The following is an 18,523-nucleotide window of genomic DNA, read 5'->3' on the forward strand; positions in this document are numbered from 1 at the left end:
TTCAACTCCCAGAGTTCCCTCCCTCCTTCCTTCCTTCCCTCCCTCCCTCTCTCTCTCCCTCTCACTTGTTAGAAGGCAGTATAGCAGGCTAACTCTGCCCACTGCCAGCGGTTCGATCCTGACTGGCTCAAGGTTGACTCAGCCTTCCATCCTTCCGAATTCTGGGAGTTGAAGTCCACAAGTCTTAAAGTTGGAGACCCCTGGTCTAAAAAGTTTAAATGCAGTATTTTTTTGTTGTTTTTGTTCTTCCGTTTCATCACCTCTGATTTTTGGAGACTTGTCTGGACATGTGGTTTTTGGGGGGTTTTAGAAGTGGTTTGCCATTGCCTCCTTCTTAGGGCTGAGAGAAAGTGACTGGCTCAAGATCACCCAGCTTGTGCCTAAGGCTAGAACTCAGGGTCCCCCAGTTTGTAGCCATTGTTGTTGCTTTAACCACTAAAAAAAACTACCTCTCAAACGGAATTTTGGTTTATTTGTTTTTTAACCTTGAGTTAAAAGCAGCTTTATTTTTTTTTGGCAAAGACACGTGGCTGGTGAGGAAGCTTTTAACATGGTTTGGGATTCCTGGCAAAGGGGATTTTAAACCCCTCTCCGTATTCTCCTTCCTCTCTGTCTGACTCAGCGCCTTACACATCCTAGTTATATTGAGAGAAGGGAAAGAAAGAATTGGGCAAAGAAAAGAGTTCCTTTTCATGGAAAGCTGCCAAGGACAAGGCTGGGGGGGGGGGTCTAGATACACCAAGAGTACTCGACATACGACCGCAATTGAGCCCAAAATTTATGTTGCTAAGTGAGAAATCGGTTAAGTGAGTTTTGCCCCTGTTTTACGACTTTTCTTGCCACATTTGTTAAGTGAATCACTGCAGTTAAATTAGTAACCCGGTTGTTAAGTGAATCAGGCTTCCCCATTGATGTCAGAAGTGCGCAAAAGATGATCACATGACCCCGGGACACGACATACATGTGAACCCAGTGTCAAACATCTGACCGTAAGTCACATGATCATGGGAATGTTGCAACAGTCGTAAGTGTGAAAAACGGTTATAAGTAACTTTTTTCAGTGCCGTTGTAACTTTGAATCAGGGGAGAAATGCTCCTCTTCGGCCGAAGAGGTTATAGAAAAAATGTTTTTAAAAGGAAAAAAAGCCTCTGCCGATCAGGCAAGTCAGCTGGGATCGTCAGAGGCTTTAAAAAAAAAAGAAAGCCTCTGCCGATCAGGCAAGTCAGCTGAGATCGTCAGAGGCTTTAAAAAAAAAAAAGAAAGCCTCTGCCGATCAGGCAAGTCAGCTGGGATCGTCAGAGGCTTTAAAAAAAAAAAGAAAGCCTCTGCCGATCAGGCAAGTCAGCTGGGATCGTCAGAGGCTTTAAAAAAAAAAAAGAAAGCCTCTGCCGATCAGGCAAGTCAGCTGGGATCGTCAGAGGCTTTAAAAAAAAAAAGAAAGCCTCTGCCGATCAGGCAAGTCAGCTGGGATCGTCAGAGGCTTTAAAAAAAAAAGAAAGCCTCTGCCGATCAGGCAAGTCAGATGGGATCGTCAGAGGCTTTAAAAAAAAAAGAAAGCCTCTGCCGATCAGGCAAGTCAGATGGGATCGTCAGAGGCTTTTAAAAAAAAAAAAGAAAGCCTCTGCCAATCAGGCAAGTCAGCTGGGATCGTCAGAGGCTTTAAAAAAGAAAAAAGAAAACCTCTGCCGATCAGGCAAGTCAACTGGGATCGTCAGAGGCTTTTAAAAGCATTTTCTTTACAACCTCTTCAGCCGAAGAGGTTGTAGAAAAAATGGTTTTAAAAGTTTTTTTTTTAAAAGTTGGCCACGCCCACTCAGTCATATTACACCCCCCCACCAAGCCACGCCCACAAATTTTACATTTCACCACTGCTTTGAATGGTCACTAAACGAACTCTTGTGAGTCGAGGACCACCTGTAGATGTGTTTGAATCTGATGGAAATTACGGACTGGTGTTGTACATCTGTGGCCTGGCTAAACTCAGTTTAAGCTTTGGACGCATCTGCTGCTAGCACATGCACAGCCCTTACCTTCCCTCATCCTGCCCTCTGGGAGTTAAAAATATTTTCCTCCTGGAAATTAAGTTATATTCCGCTCTCTTTTGAAGCTACAGGTATTCCGAAATGACAAATTATAGGTAGTTCTCAACCTACAACCATCCGTTTGTGATTGTTCAAAGTTACAACCAGCACTGAAAAAGTGACTAATGATCATTTTTCACATTTGTGACCGTTGCAGCATAAGCGCCGTGGTGGCGCAGCGGTTAGAATGCAGTACTGCAGGCTGTTTCTGCTGACTGCCAGCAGTTCCGCAGTTCGATTCTCAACCGGCTCAAGGTTGACTCAGCCTTCCGAGGTCGGTAAAATAAGGACCCAGGTTGTTGGGAGAATATGCTAACTCTGTAAACTGCTTAGAGGGGGCTGTAAAACACTGTGAAGTGGTATATGAGTCTAAGTGTTATTGCTATCGCTCTATCTCTCTGTCTCTGTTTCTGTCTGAATATCTATTAATATCTATCTACCTACCTACCTACCTAATCTATATTTATCTATTTATCTGTGTATCATCTGTCATCTCTTTCTGTTATATCTCAATCTGCCATCTATCTATCCATCTATCTACCTACCTACCTTCCTATCTATCTATCTATCCATCTATCTACCTACCTACCTTCCTATCTATCTATCTATCTATCTATCTATCTATCTATCTATCTATCTATCTACCTACCTACCTACCTACCTACCTATCTAATCTATATTTATTTATCTGTGTATTATCTGTCATCTCTTTCTGTTATATCTCAATCTATCTATCTATCTATCTATCTATCTATCTATCTATCTATCTATCTATCTATCTATCTATCTATCTATCTACCTACCTACCTACCTACCTACCTACTTTCCTATCTATCTATCTATCTATCTATCTATCTATCTATCTATCTATCTATCTATCGATCTATCTACTTACCTACCTTCCTTCCTTCCTTCCTTCCTTCCTTCCTTCCTTCCTTCCTTCCTTCCTTCCTTCCTTCCTTCCTTCCTATCTAGCTATCTAGCTATCTAGCTATCATCTGTCAATCTTAATCTATCAGAATGCAGTATTGCAGGCTAATTCAGCTCACTGCCAGATGTTCGAATCGCACCAGGCTCAAGGTTGACTCAGCCTTCCACCCTTCCGAGGTGGGTAAAATGCGGACCCAGATTGTTGGGGCCAATACGCTGAATCTATAAACTGCTTAGACTCTAAACCTTAGAGAGAGCTGTAAAGCACTGTGAAGCGGTATATAAGTCTAAGTGCTATTGCTATTGCTAGCCCTATCGTCACAAAATTCACATGCTTGACAACTGAGTCATATTTAGGATGGTTTCAGTGTCCTGGGATCATGTGATCACTTTTTCTGACTTTGTGGCAAGCAAAGTCAATGGGGAACTCAGATTTAGTTATCAACCATGCTACTAACTTAACAAGTGCAGTGATTCACATAACAACAGTAACAAAAAAGCAACAGCAACAGCACTTAGACTTATATACCGCTTCACAGTGCTTTTACAGCCCTCTCTAAGCGGTTTACAGAGTCAGCCACTTGCCCCCATCAATCTGGGTCCTCATTTTACCCACCTTGGAAGGATGGAAGGCTTGAGCCGGTCAGGATTGAACTGCTGGCAGTGGGCAGAGGGAAGGAAGGAAGGAAGGAAGGAAGGAAGGAAGGAAGGAAGGAAGGAAGGAAGGAAGGAAGGAAGGAAGGACAATAGCAATAGCACTTAGACTTATATACTGCTTCACAGTGTGAAGTTTCTGAAAGATGCCCTAATTAACACACAGTGTCAATGACACACAGTGCTTTCCAGCCCTCTCTAAGCAGTTTATAGAGTCAGCCTATTGACCCCAACCATCTGGTTCCTCCTTTTCCCGACCTTAGAAGGATGGAAGGCCGAATCAGAATCGAACTGCCGGCAGTCGGCAGAATTAAGCCTGCAATGCTGCCTTCTAACCACCACGGCTCTATATAGAAAGCTGGTAAAATAGGGCAAAACGTGCTCAATTTAGCAATGGAAATTTTGGGCTCACTTGGGGTCATAAGTGGAGGACTGCCCATATATTTTACAATCCGTGGGATGAGGGGCTCTTACCCTGGGCTTTGTCCTTGTTCTTTATCTGACAGTTTGTCTGCATGCATGCAGCCAACGAACCCGATAGCACCAAAATAGAACAGTTGTACCTTGAAATTTGCCAGCCTTTGGCCGTCTGGCACTTCTTTTCATTCTATGAGAACTGAAAGCAGGATGTGCAGTCCCATATTAACGGTATCTCCGGCGAGATTAGGCAGAAAAAGAAAGCGAGCAGCTGGCTGGACTAAAGCTGCACACGGAGTCAATGAGAGAATTCGAGTTTTTGCTCACCTTGAGGCCAGTTTCAACTGTTAATCTGATTGTTTGGCATCCTCCTTTTTTTTAAAAAAAAAAAAGGATTTTTTTTTTAAACATCCTTTTCTGTTTCTCTTTTGCTCAGCAGATTGAACAAGAAGAGAAGCTTAGTCTTGCCAAACACAGCTGAGACCTGGTCTGCAGCAGTGGTGGGTTCCTTCCGGTTCGGCCGAACCGGTAGCGGGTGACGATATGATGTCACCAAATTGGTTCTCTTTGTTTGGGAGCTGGGCCCTCCTGCCCCCGCCCCCCATGTTATTCTTACCTTTTATTTGGCCCCGCCCCCAATCTATTCGCTGCCTCCCGAGTCCCAGCTGATCGGCTAGAAGGAAAAAAAACTGTTTAAACTCTTGCCGCGGGGCTTCAAAGGGCCGCCCTACATTACATCAGTTGGGTTTCCTTGTAGTTGGGTTGACGGAAGGGGAGAGAAGTTTCTAACAGATCTTCAATGCTGAGGACTGTACTGAGGGGTCAGAGGGTTCGTGCATGTGGCACTTAGCAAAACTGGTTTTGAATGAGGCACATCTTGGATCACGATTTAATAATTTATATTTTGCTTTTTCTCAGGGCAGCCTACCGTGTTTCCCCAAAAATAAGACCCGGTCTTAGATTAATTTTTGCTCCAAAAGACGCATTAGGGTTTATTTTCTGGTTAGGCCTTATTTTGGGGGAAATATGGTACTAAATGCACCCATCTGGCTGACAATCTTAACTTGGGCTTATTTTGGGGGTAGACTTATATTACAAGCATCCTGAAAAATCATGCTAGGATTTATTTTCCGGTTGGGTCTTATTTTTGGGAAAACAGGGTAGATCACAGTCCTTCCTCCATTTCCCCCCAGTTCCAGATCAACCTTGACCTATGACAACAAGTGGGACCAGAATTTCTATCGCTAATCGAGGCAGTTGCCTGGTTTTTAAGTTCGTTTTAGTCACGTTTGTTAAATGCATCATGCAGTTGTTAAGCAAATCTGGTGTCGGCATTGGCTTTGCTTGTCAAGAATAGGCTGGGATGGTCGCAGGTGGTTCGATTTATATGCCACCCTTTTCCAGAGACTCAGGGCGGCTTACAATGCGTTAAGCAATAGCCTTCATACTTTTGTATATACCTGCTTAGTAGGGCTTTCGCACCCCCCCCCCAAGCGGTGTTCTTTTTTATACAAAGTCAGCTTATTGCTCCCACAATCCGGGTCCTCATTTTACCTACCTCGAAAGGATGGAAGGCTGAGTCAACCTTGAGCCTGGTGAGATTTGAACTTGCAGTAATTGCAGGCAGCTGGTGTTACTTAACAGTGCTTTAGTCTGCTATGCCACCAAGGCTCTTTTTTTTTTTTGACATGTCAAATTTAGTGACGTCCCCAGGTTAGAAGAAGAAAAAAAAAAAACTTCCACTTTTAACATTCTGCTGATTAACTTGCTGCTTATCTTGCACCTGTGTTATATGCTTTTGAAGGAAAAAAAACAACATCCTGGTACCCATATATAATCTATCCATGCTTTATCTGCAGCCTTGGGAAAAACTTATTTTAAGGTTACTCAGCTTTGCTAGGTAAATATGTCTGGGCACAAATAGCTGAGAAAGAGAGTAGTTTTTTTCTTTCTTTAGCTGTTGCTTTTGCATCCGACTGTTCCTCTTTCCTTCCCACTATTTCTGTCCTGGGCAAAGGTTAGTCGATCTCTATGTGTGCATTGCAGGCGTCTTCCTCCTTTCCAATCGATAAGTCACTGTGGTTGAACATTAGGAGAGGAAGCTAAGCAGACTGGAGACACTTAGGAACTTGGCAGCGGTCCCTGGAATGAAAGAGGATTAGCTTAACTGTTGCGTTCATCCAAAAGTTTTTTTTTTTTGTAGCTGGAGGTTTCAATGCTTTGCCAACAGAATTAGAATTCTTTATTGGCCAAGTGTGTGGACACACAAGGAATTTGTCTTGGTGCATACGCTCTCAGTATACATAAAAGATACGTTCATCAAGAATCATAAGGTACAACACTTAATGATAGTCATAGGGTACAAATAAGCACACAGTATTATTAAAAAGAAACAAGAAACCTAGCTCTGTCTTTTTAAGTGTTAATAGAAATCATATACAGGTAGTCCTCAAGTTTCAATAGTTCATTTAGTGACCATTCAAAGTTACAGCGGCCCTCAAAAAACTGACTTATTTCACACTTAACGACCGTTGCAACATCCCCGTGATCCTGTGATTAAAATTCAGATGCTTGGCATCTGGTTCATATTTAGAATAGAATAGAATAGAATTCTTTATTGGCCAAGTGTGTGGACACACAAGGAATTTGTCTTGGTGCACACTCTCTCAGTATACATAAAAGATACGTCAATAAATCATAAAGTACAACACTTAATGATAGTCATAGGGTACAAATAAGCAATCAAACCATACTAGGAAACAGTCAATATAAATTGTAAGGATACAAGCAACAAAGTTACAGTCATGCAGTCATAAGTGGGAGGAGATGAATGGTAGGAACGATGAGAAGATTAATAGTAATAGTAATAGAGACTTAGTGAATAGTTTGACCGTGTTGAGGGAATTAGTTGTTTCGCAGAGTGATGGCGTTCGGGAAAAAGCTGTTCTTGTGTCTAGTTGTCTTGGTGTCCAGTGCTCTATAGCCTCGTTTTGAGGGTAGTTGAAACAATTTATGTCCAGGATCTGAGGAATCTGTAGATATTTTCTCAGCCCTCTTTTTGACTCGTGCAGCATACAGGTCCTCCATGGAAGGCAGGTTGGTAGCCATTGTTTTTTTCTGCAGTTCTAATTATCCTCTGAAGTCTGTCTCTGTCTCGTTGGGTTGCAGAACCAAACCAGACAGTTATGGAGGTGCAGATGAGAGACTCAATAATTTCTCGGTAGAACTGTAACAGCAGCTGTTTGAGCTTTCTGAGTTGGTGCAGAAAGAACATTCTTTGTTGTGCTTTTTTGATGACCTTTTTGAATGTTAGGTGTCCATTTTAGGTCTTGAGATATGGTAGAACCTAGAAATTTGAAGGTCTCTAATGAATGAAACCACCTTTTCCCATTTAACAGAATAACCAGACTAAGAGAGTTAGAAGGAGCCTTGGAAGTCTTCTAGCTCTGTTCAAGGAGGAAACCCTATATCATTTCAAACAAATGGTTGTCCAATCTCTTCTTAAAAACCACCGGTGTTTGAACACCCACAAACTTCTGAAGGCAAGCTGTTCCACTGGTTAACTGTTCTCACACGCTGCTGGCTGGGGGATTCTGGGAGTTGAATCTTCAGGCTACCAAGGTTGAGAAACACTGACTTAAGTGTAATGATTTGCTTAAGAACCGCCTCATAAAGGATCATAAAAGTGGGTGTGACTCACTTAACAACCGCCTTGCTTCGCCACAGAAATTCTGGCCTTGTGGTCAATAAGACAATTGCCTGTACAATATTTTCAAAAAAATCTCTGATGTTGAAGAATGCATCCATTTGAAAGCATCTATTCCAGGCGGGGCCGGCTTGGAAACAGTAAAGGATTGGCCCTGTGTTGCCTCTACCAGAAAAACGGGCTCCTGAGCTCCGTTTTTGGCTGCGACAGCCTCCTGCAACCCTCTGCCAGTGAAAACGGAGCTCGGGAGGGCCGCATGTAAAATATATTCTAAATATATTGATAAATATATATCAAAAACTTGATATATATTTAATATTGCACGTCTCAGCAGCGAGGATTATATTCGCCCAATATTGGAAAAATGAAAAAAAACACCGTGAGACGAAGAGATCATTAGGAAGATACTAGATTGTGCAGAAATGGACAGATTTACAGATTAAACAGAAAGAAGAGACAGAATATTATCAAACGTGGACTTGATTTTACCAGTGGTTTGAAAAAAGAGATGGAGATTAAGAATGTCATCTGTACTGTTAAACAATTACATAAACCCGGACCACGCGGTGTTTAATAAGCAGTAACAAAATGTGAACAATTGAAAAGCAATAAAATCTTAAAAGAAAAGAAAAAAAAAACACCATATCCCTTGAACAAAACCTGCGCTATGTTTTGTGATTCCGATGGAATTATTGGATTTGATATAGCTACCCGCTCCAGTGGACTCTGGGCCTGATGAGGCCAGAGATTTTGCTTCAAATAAAGAGAAAAAGCGTTTTTGTTAGAAGAAATCTTTTCCAAATTGTATATCTTGGGAACGTTGTTTCCTGACCGGATTTTGATCTTCAGAGAAAAAAAAAAATAGTTTTATATGGCAGGGTTCAGATTACTTTCTTGGAAGACTTTTGAATCCAATCCTCCCTCCCTCTCTCTCTCTCTCTCTCTCTCTCTCTCTCTCTCTCTCTCTCTCTCTCTCTCTTTTTTTTTTTTTTTTCTTCTTCTTCTTCTGCTTTACTTCCCCTCCAGTAAATAGCAGGCACTTTGTCCCCAAGAAAATTGCTTTGTTCTCCTTGGGTTGTCTTGCCGTCTTAAGTATTAATTCTTTCTGTTTCCTTTAAAGGTTTTTAATACTTCTGCAAACCTCCACGGCTGATTTGCTATCTGGCTCTTGTTACCTGGGTCAGGAGTAATTGAGAATTGAATGCAGACAGATTGAATGGACCTTTTAGTCATTTAGATATCACAAATAGCTGTGCAAATGACAGTTGATGAATCTATTTACCTGGGAAAGGAAGTACAGTCTCTCAACTCTCTCTCTCTCTCTCTCTCTCTCTCTCTCTCTCTCTCTCTCTCTCTCCCTTCTTTCTCTCTCTCCCCCTCCCTCCCTCCCTCTCTTTCTCTCCCCCTCCCCCTCTCTCTTTCTCTCTCTCTCTCTCTCCTTCCCCCTCCCTTTCTCTCTATTTCTCTCTCTCCCCCTCCCCCCTCTCTTCTCTCTCTCCCCCTCCCTCCCTCTCTCTCTCTCCCCCTCCCTCCCCCCTCTCTTCTCTCTTTCTTTCCCCCCTTCCTCCCTCCCTCTCTCTCTCCACCTCCCTCCCTCATTCTCTTTCTCTCTCTCCCCCTCCCCCTCTCTCGTCTCTCTTTCTCTCCCCCTCCTCTCCCTATCTCTTTCTCTCCCTCTCCCTCTCCCTCCCTTCCTCTCCCCTCTCTTCTATCTTTCTCTCCCCTCCCCTCTCTTTATCTCTCTCTCCTTCCCCCTCCCTCCCCCTCCCTTCCTCTCTCTTTCTCTCTCTCTCCCCTCCTTCTCCCCTCTCTCTTCTCTCTTTCTCTCCCCCTCCTCCTCCCTCCCTCTTTCTTTCTCTCTCTCCCCTCCCTCCCCCTCTCTCCTTCCCCCCTCCCCCTCTCTTTCTCTCTCTCCCCCTCTCCCTCCCTCCCTCTCTTTCTCTCTCCCTCTCCTTCCCCTCCTCCCTCCCCCTTCTCTTATGCCTATATATAGATACGAAGAAACAAATTTGGTGTCAACGTTCATTTGCATCAAAATCATTTTAAAGATTTTAAAGAGAAAACTTGACTCTCCGCTCGGCAAGCTAAATGTGGCTTCCAAAGTCTTTGATGATGATGATGATGATGATGATGATGATGATGATGATGATTTTAATATCTTCTGTTGGGTGGTGGTGACGGTTTTATTGAAGGGGGGTGGGTGGGTGTTTGCAGGGATAAGTGCTTCCCCCGGTACAACATTTGCAAAGTGGGTCGTTGGCTGTTTGCACAGTATGTGGCCGGTGAATTTGTAATGGCAAGAATATTTGTGTGCGTGCACAACTTGGGTTTGTGCCATGAGGCACATACGCGCAGCAGAATTTCATAAAAGGAAGTTGCATTTGCAAAAGCGGTAATATCACAATATCAATCAGCCAGCTTCCCCCACCCTTTCTCTCCGGATGGATGACCGAGCAGTGGGGCTTATGTTGCCTCAACACCTCTGATCCTCTCTTAAAAGGAACTGATGACCTATTTTAATCTCTCTCTATCTCTCTTTTTTTTTTTTAACTTTTTGTAAAGCAAATATAGTTTCTGCTTGAACATCGTTTATCCTTGTTCAACATGACTGGCCCAGCAGCTGTTAAAAACGGAGGCTAAGCAAATAGAATAGAATAGAATAATTTTATTTCTATACCGCCCTTCTCCCGAAGGACTCAGGGCGGTGTACAGCCTATTAAAAACACAAGACAACATCAGTTAAAATAGTTTAAAATTATTAAATGAATTCGGCTCAATTTAAAACCCCAGGAATTTAAAACCCAATTTAAAATGGTTATGTTGATAGCCCAACCTGGCGGAACAACAGGGTCTTGAGTGCACAACGAAATACCCTGAGGTCGGAGATCTTACGTATTTCCGGGGGCAGTTCATTCCACAGGGCAGGGGCTCCCACAGAGAAGGTCCTCCCCCTGGGTGTCGCCAGCTGACATAACTTGGCCAATGGCACCCTGAGGAAGCCCTCTCTGTGGGAGCGGACTGGCCGGTGGGAGGCTATTGGTGGCAGAAGGCGGTCTCAAAGGTACCTGGGTCCCATGCCATGGAGCGCTTTAAAGGTGGTGACCAACACCTTGAATCGCACCTGGAAGACCACTGGGAGCCAGTGCAGCTCGCGCAGGAGAGGTGTCACGTGGGCACAACGAGTTGCGCCCAAAACCACCCGCGCGGCCACATTCTGGACCAGCTGGAGCCAGGGAGTGCAAGCAGTGCTTTAAAGAAAGTTAGGGAACTTTTAGACGTGCAGGCAGGACTTACGACCGTTTTTCACACTCCTGACCCTTGAAGTCCACAAGTCTTAAAGTTGCCAAGGTTGAAGACCTCTGCTCTATAATGATGTACAATGAAACCGTTGAGCTGCAGAAACCTCAGATGCTGACGACTCCATATGGTAGGTGTCAGGTTGAGCGTAGGAGGACATATGATGGTCTGTCTTTAATTGTGGCTTGCAAATTGTGGGAAACCCTGAAACCTGATTTGAAACCTATCCAGCAGCTGAGTTTGCATCACAAATTAAGGCGAAGCCAGAGAAAACCATGTTAAGGTGCAGAAGGGCATAAACCGGGCAATTATTAACAGATTAACAGAGTTGGAAGGGACCTTGTAGGTCATCTAGTCGAACCCCCCACTCAAGCAGGAGACCCTACACCATTTCTGACAGTCGGCAGTCCAGTCTCTTCTTGAAAACCTCCAATGATGAAGCTCCCACAACTTCCCATAGGCAACTTCTGTTCCATGGGTTGATTGTTCTCACCGTCAGAAAATTTCTCCTTATTTCTAGGTTGAATCTCTCCTTGGTCAGTTTCCATCCATTATTCCTTGTCTGGCCTTCAGGTGCTTTGGAAAATAGTTTGAGCCCCCACCTCCTCTCTGTGGCAGCCCCTCAAATATTGGAAGACTGCTATCATGTCTCCCTTGGTCCTTCTCTTCACTAGACTAGCTAGGCCCGGTTCCTGCAACCGTTCTTCGTATGTTTGAGCCTCCAGTTCCCTAATCATCTTGGTTGCTCTTCTCTGCACTCTTTCTAGAGTCTCAAGTATCTGGAAGTTGAAGTCCACAAGTCTTAAAGTTGCCAAGGTTGATTGGCATGCTAGATTCCATTGTCTAGCCGTATGATTTTTAAAAAGGGCAATAATTTGCAGAAAGTATTTTGAACCTTTTGAAAGAGCAATGTATTTGGCTGATGATTGTCCCTAAGGCTTTGTGGAAGGAAAGTGTGTGAGAAAGGGCTCATTTTTCTGATATCACGCAGTTGGTTGGCCTTGGATTTTAGGCTGGTCTCCAGAATCCGGTGTCCTTCAGAAATGTTGAGGTTGCAATTCCTCTTCACCAAGTTGTCTGAAAATTCTCAGGGTGGCAGTTCCAAGAAGTTTGGAAAGTCCAGTGGGGAGGAACTTAACTCGAAGGCAGTGTTTCTCCACTTTGGTAGTTTAAGATGGGTGGACCTCTTAGAATTCCCCACCAGCAAAGCCAGTGTCAGCGTCCCAGCACTGACATATAATAAAGGGAGGAGAAACCTGAACTTGTGCCTACTAAATCCCTTTGAAGATTCTGTCTCCTCGGAGATGGGAGAGGGGGGGAGACATTTCTGTGATCTGACGAAGAAGGGATCAGGAAAGTGACTTGGAAGTTAGCCAATGAGAAGCAGAGAATTGGGGATCGGAAAGGGAGGGATTGGGGGGGCAAAGGTCAGTACTGACTGCGAAAGAGTCAGGATCAGATTGCTGTGCTCGAATAAAGAGAAAATTTCCTTAAAGATCGGCAGTTTGGAAATTCATTTATTTTGAGATAGCATCGAAACCTGACAGCCAGCACCCATCTTAAAGCTACCAAGGATGAATGTCTGTGGAGATTCTCAGTCATCCAGGTCATAGTTGTGTCCAAAATGTTTTTTTTTGTTTTCTTTTTCAAAAGGCCACTGGACTGTTTTTTTCCCTTGAGGAAGAGGAACAAAACGTTTCGTTTCTCATCCAAGAAATTTCATCAGTTGAAACTTCATCCAAGAAACTTCCATCCCCCAGTCTCAACTGTCAGTACCTATCCTCCCTCCCTCTCTCCCCCCCTCATCACAACTGATGAAGTTTCTTGGATGAGAAATGAAACATTTTGTTCTTCTTCCCCAAGAGGAAAAAAAAACAATCCAGTGGCCTTTTGAAAAAGCACTTTTGAGTACCAGACCACTGCTCTAAAGCAAGGGTCTACAACCTTAAACACTCAAAGAGCCATTTGGACCCGTTTCCCACAGAAAAGAAAACACCGGGAGCCACAAAACCTGAGTGGGCGTGGCCAACTCGATGTCACTCATTTCCACCAGTCACATGACCCCCCCCCAGCCACGCCTACCCAGCCAGTCATTAGGGCAGAGAACCGGTTGTTAAAAAACACCGGGAACCACAAAACCCTTTTGACATCTCTCTCTTTTCCCACTCCCTCCTTCCTTCCCCCCCTCTCTCCCTCTCTCTCCCCCCCTCTCTCTGTGTCTCTCTATGTCTCTCTCTCTCTTTCTCTCTATGTCTCTCTCTCTCCATCTCGCTCTGTGTCTATGTCTCTCTCTCCCCCTCTCTCTCTGTGTCTCTCTGTCTCTCTCTCTCTCCACCTCTCTCTCTGTGTGTGTCTCTCTCTCCCACCCTCCCTCTCTGTCTCTCTCTGTCTCTCTCCACCTCTCTCTGTATCTCTTTATGTCTCTCTCTCTCCACCTCTCTCTCTGTCTCTCTCTCTCTCCCCCTCTCTCTGTGTGTCTCTCTACGTCTCTCTCTCTTTCCCCCCTCTCTCTGTGTCTCTCTCTCCCCCTTCTCTGTATCTCGCTATCTCTCTCTCTCTCCCCCCTCTCTCTGTGTCTCTCTATGTCTCTCTCTCCCTCTCTCTCTCTGTCTCTCTCTGTCTCTCTCTCTCCACCTCGCTCTGTGTCTCTCTATGTCTCTCTCTCCCCTCTCTCTGTGTCTCTCTATGTCTCTCTCTCTCCAGCTCTCTCTGTGTGTGTGCCTCTCTCCCACCCTCTCTCTCTGTCTCTCTCCACCTCTCTCTATATCTCTCTATGTCTCTCTCTCTCCACCTCTCTCTCTGTGTGTGTCTCTCTCTCTCTCTTTCTGTGTGTCTCTCTACGTCTCTCTCTTTCCCCCCTCTCTCTGTGTCTCTCTCTCTCCCCCCCTTCTCTGTATCTCGCTATCTCTCTCTCTCTCCCCCTCTCTCTGTATCTCTCTGTCTCTGCCCCGGCCACTTCTCCATCTCCCGCCATCGCCCTTACCTTCTCAGGCCAGGCAAGGAGTGACTGGGAGGGGAAGGTGAGGGGCGGGGCCAGCCAGTGGTGGGATCACCCAACAGGGAGCCACAGCAGAGGGCCCAAAGAGCCACATGTGGCTCCGGAGCCGCAGGTTGCTGACACCCACTCTAAAGCAAGGCTCTGCTGCTACTAGTCCTTGTTGGCAGATTTAGCACAAGCATCAGCTCCAAAGAGCCCGACGTTTGGCCATGAAGGAATGAAACAACAGATGTGGCTTGTGGTAGCTCCTCCAGTTTTGGACTGGCCTCTTCAGCCACAAAAGAGAAACCTGTTCTGTTACAAAAATCTGAGTCACTGAAAGAAGAACTCAAACCCGTCATCTTCACGAAATCATTCTGATGTCCAAGGTGCCCGTTCGAAGGTAAAAGATTTGAAGCTAGTCCTTGACTTTGTTCAGCGACTGTTTGAAGTTACAACGGCGCTGAAAGAGGTGGCTTACGATCGTTTTTCACACTTATGACCGTTGCAGCATTCCCGTGGACAGTATTCAGTTGCTTGGCACCTGGCATGTATTTATTTATTTTTATTGAAAAGTTTTATAAAAGATACAAACATTTTCTCCCCCCCTCCCACCCCTCCACCCTCCCCCCTCCCCCTCCCCCCCACCCCCTCCCTAGACTTCCCAGAACAAGCACAGGGTATGGCATCCACAAACATAAAACTAAAATATGCTAACAATTTGTTGGCTTCAAATTCTTTCTAGGTCTTTAACTCCTTATAACTCAAAACACTATAAACATAAACTAAAAAATTAAGAATGTTTCATTCATAAACTATATGAAACTTTTTAGTCTGATACTTGTTTTGAATATAGTCAATCCATCTTTTCCATTCCGATATATATCTTTTCTTGGAGTGGTCTTTGAGGTATGATGAAATTTTTGCCATCTCTGCCAGATGCGCGACTTTTAATGTCCATTCCTCAATAGTAGGTGGATCTTCCTTCTTCCAATACTGTGCCACCAGTAACCTGGCTGCTGTTATTAAATTTAAAACCAACTTAGTCTCTATTACAGTACAATCCGTAACTATTCCCAACAAAAAAAACTGTGGTGTAAATTTAATCTTTTTCTTTAAAATATTTTGAATAATCCACCATATTTTTATCCAAAAAGCCTTAATTTTTTTACATGTCCACCATATATGAAAATACATAGCATCTTCACACTCACATCGCCAACATCTGGCATGTATTTATGACTGAATAACTGCAGTGATTCACTTAGCAATGGTGTCAAGGAAGTTTGTAAAATGAGGCGAAACTCACTTAACAATTGTCTTGCTTAGCAGTGGAAATTTTGGGCTCAGTTGCGGTGGAGGACTGCCCATATATTGCAAAAACCCTTAAGCTCTATCGAAGAGGGTCAAGGTCCTTGTGACCTCTTGGTGTGAGGAACCAGCAACATCTCGCACACCAGAATGTCATCACGCAAATGCCACGAGTGTTGCAAATGCAACACCATGGCACACATGGCATCGGTGGGAGGTTTATTCCATAACTCTGCTCCTTAGAAACGTTTCCAAACTTTGGCTTGGCAACATCTGAGAGGCAGTCCGTTCTCCTGCTTCTATTACCCATGCTTTTAAAGAACGCATCAGGGAATATGTTATGCTTGGAGTATTGACTTATTATGGGCTGTGTCTGCTTAACAGTCAGTGAAGCCAGCGCTGAGGTGTTCGTCCAACATAGCTTGGCTTGTGTTAACCTGTGTCTTCACATGCTTTTACTTCGAGACCGTCTTCTGCCACCAGTAGCCTCCCACCGGCCAGTCCGCTCCCACAGAGAGGGTCTCCTCAGGGTGGCATCGACCAAATTATGTCGGCTGGCGACACCCAGGGGGAGGGCCTTCTCTCTTGGTGCCCCTGCCCTGTGGAATGAACTGCTCCCGGAAATGCGTAAGATCTCCGATCTCTGTGTATTTCGCTGTGCCCTCAAAACCTTGTTGTTCTGCCAGGCCGGGCTATCAATGTAAAGATTTTAATTAGTTTTAAATGTGGGATTTTAAATTGGGGGTTTTATAATTGAGCCAATTATTTAATAATTTTAACTATTTTTAAATTTTGTCTGTCTTTGTGCTTTTAATCAGGCTGTACACCGCCCTGAGTCCTTCGGGAGAAGGGCGGTATAGAAATAAAATTATTATTATTATTATTATTATTATTATTATTATTATTATTATTATTATTATTATTATTATTATTATTATTATTTAATCTTTAGTGAGATTCACAGCCTTTGAGGCTGGTTAATAGCTCAGCAGCTCAAGTCCTAACCAAGGACCTAGGAACTGTTAAAGTATCGTCGGAGGACGTAAGCTGTTCCGAGTAAGGTGGTTTTTTGTAGAGTCAAAATGTTCAAGTCTGGCAAATTTAGAATTTCTAAATAGCGGGGTAGCCCTTTGGGTATTGCTCCAAGGGCTCCAATTACAATCGGGACAACACACGATTTCTTTTTCCACAGTCGCTCAACTTCAATTTGCAAGACCCGGTACTTTGTGATTTTTTCTTGCTGCTTATCTTCAATCCGTGCATCACCAGGTATTGCAATGTCAATGAACCATACTTTTTTCTTTTCAACTATTGTTATGTCAGGTATGTTGTGGACCAAGTGCCTGTCAGTCTGAATCCTAAAGTCCCACTTTTTATTATTATTTATTATTATTATTATTATTATTTATTATTATTATTATTATTATTATTATTATTATTATTATTATTATTATTATTATTATTATTATTAAACTATAAAACAGATTTAAAAAGGCACAACAGAAGTGATACAATCACCAAGAAGGGAGTAAAAAGGATGTATCTTCTTCTTCTTTGATGTTTAATGACCTCATAATCCCTTGCGGGGTGGAGTCGGGACAACTGAATGGAGCTGAGCATTTACTGGCGGATGCCCTTCCTGTTGCCAATACAGAGTTTGCAGCAGATATATTCTCTTTAAAAAAAAAAAAGTTTTATTGTTTTATTACTACCCATTATGACAAACATATTACATACAACATATAAATGTATCCTCTTTTTAACAAATGTTTCTTCGTGGTCTGCTTTCCACTGTGACTTCCCCCCTCCATGCCTCTTATATTGTTTCATTTTCTTCATTGTGCCCTTTTTGACTGATTACAATGTATTTTCTAATCCTAATAGCCTTAATCTTATACATTTCTATACATTTGTTTCAGATGCCTGAAAAACCCATTAATCCTTAACTTTTTTTCCCTTAAAACAATTAGCTAAGATATATATATGTATATATATTATATATTCTGGCTGCCAGAAGGAAAAAAGCCCAGAATCGAGTGGATGTGACTCCACTGAGCTAGGGCTGTAGAAAGAAAAATCTTGGTTACGTAGGAGAAACCTGGCTAAAAGAAAAACAAATATATAAATATATATATTTGTTAACAAAAGTTAACAAAAGAAATTAAAGAAAAAGAAGAGACAGATTACTGTACAATTTGGAACAAATGGTATGAATGGCTCGAGAGCAGAAATAAAGAACAAGACAAATAGGGAAGATAAAATGTAAAATGTGTATGCGGCAGACTTATCTCATTGTGCCCAGAGAGACAAATATCTGCCTCTATCTAGGATCAAACTCACAGCCTTCTGATTGTGAGGCAAAAGTTCCACCTCTAGGCCACTGTATCACTCCGTAAAAAGGATGTATGATCCTGATAAAAACAAACTAAAAAGGAAGAAGAAAGGATCCACACAGTATTATTAAAAAGAAACAAGAAACCTAGCTCTGTCTTTTTAAGTGTTAATAGGAATCATATACAGATAGTTCTCAAGTTTCAATAGTTCATTTACAGCGGCCCTCAAAAAGCTGACTTATTTCACACTTACGACCGTTGCAACATCCCCGTGAACCTGTGATTAAAATTCAGATGCTTGGCATCTGGTTCATATTTAGAATAGAATAGAATAGAATTCTTTATTGGCCAAGTGTGATTGGACACACAAGGAATTTGTCTTTGGTGCATACACTCTCAGTATACATAAAAGACAAGACACATTCATCAAGAATCATAAGGTACAACACTTAATGATAGTCATAGGTTACAAATAAGCAATCAGGAAACAATATCAATATAAATCGTAAGGATACAAGCAACAAAGTTACAGACATACAGTCATAAGTGGAAGGAGATGGGTGGTGGGAACGATGAGAAGATTAATAGTAATGCAGACTTAGTGAATAGTTTGACAGTGTTGAGGGAATTATTTGTTTAGCAGAGTGATGGCGTTTGGGGAAAAACTGTCCTTGTGTCTAGTTGTTCTGGTGTGCAGTGCTCTATAGCGTCATTTTGAGAGTAGGAGTTGAAACAATTTACATCCAGGATGCGAGGGGTCTGTAAATATTTTCCCAGCCCTCTTTTTGACTCGTGCAGTATACAGGTTCTCAATGG

At 43.0% G+C, this 18,523-nt stretch overlaps 1 protein-coding gene across 4 annotated transcripts in view; it reads left to right on the forward strand.

The window, feature by feature from the left end:
• The window catches only part of PLEKHA2 (pleckstrin homology domain containing A2), a 110,441-nt gene that overhangs the window by 9,862 nt on the left and 82,056 nt on the right, over positions 1-18,523 (forward strand). Inside the window, exon 1 of one of the 4 annotated variants that reach the window (XM_070952466.1) lies at positions 16,572-16,643. The exons of the other annotated variants lie outside the window; for them this stretch is intronic. The gene's annotated coding sequence lies outside the window, so the exon portion shown is untranslated. Of the gene's footprint in view, positions 1-16,571; positions 16,644-18,523 lie in introns of those variants that run through there. 4 annotated transcript variants of the gene reach the window in all.

This window comes from Pituophis catenifer, unplaced genomic scaffold (genome assembly GCF_029215685.1).
Source record: "Pituophis catenifer annectens isolate HBS135680 unplaced genomic scaffold, rPitCat1.0.hap2 SCAF_12, whole genome shotgun sequence".
NCBI classification, from domain to species: Eukaryota; Metazoa; Chordata; class Lepidosauria; order Squamata; family Colubridae; genus Pituophis; species Pituophis catenifer.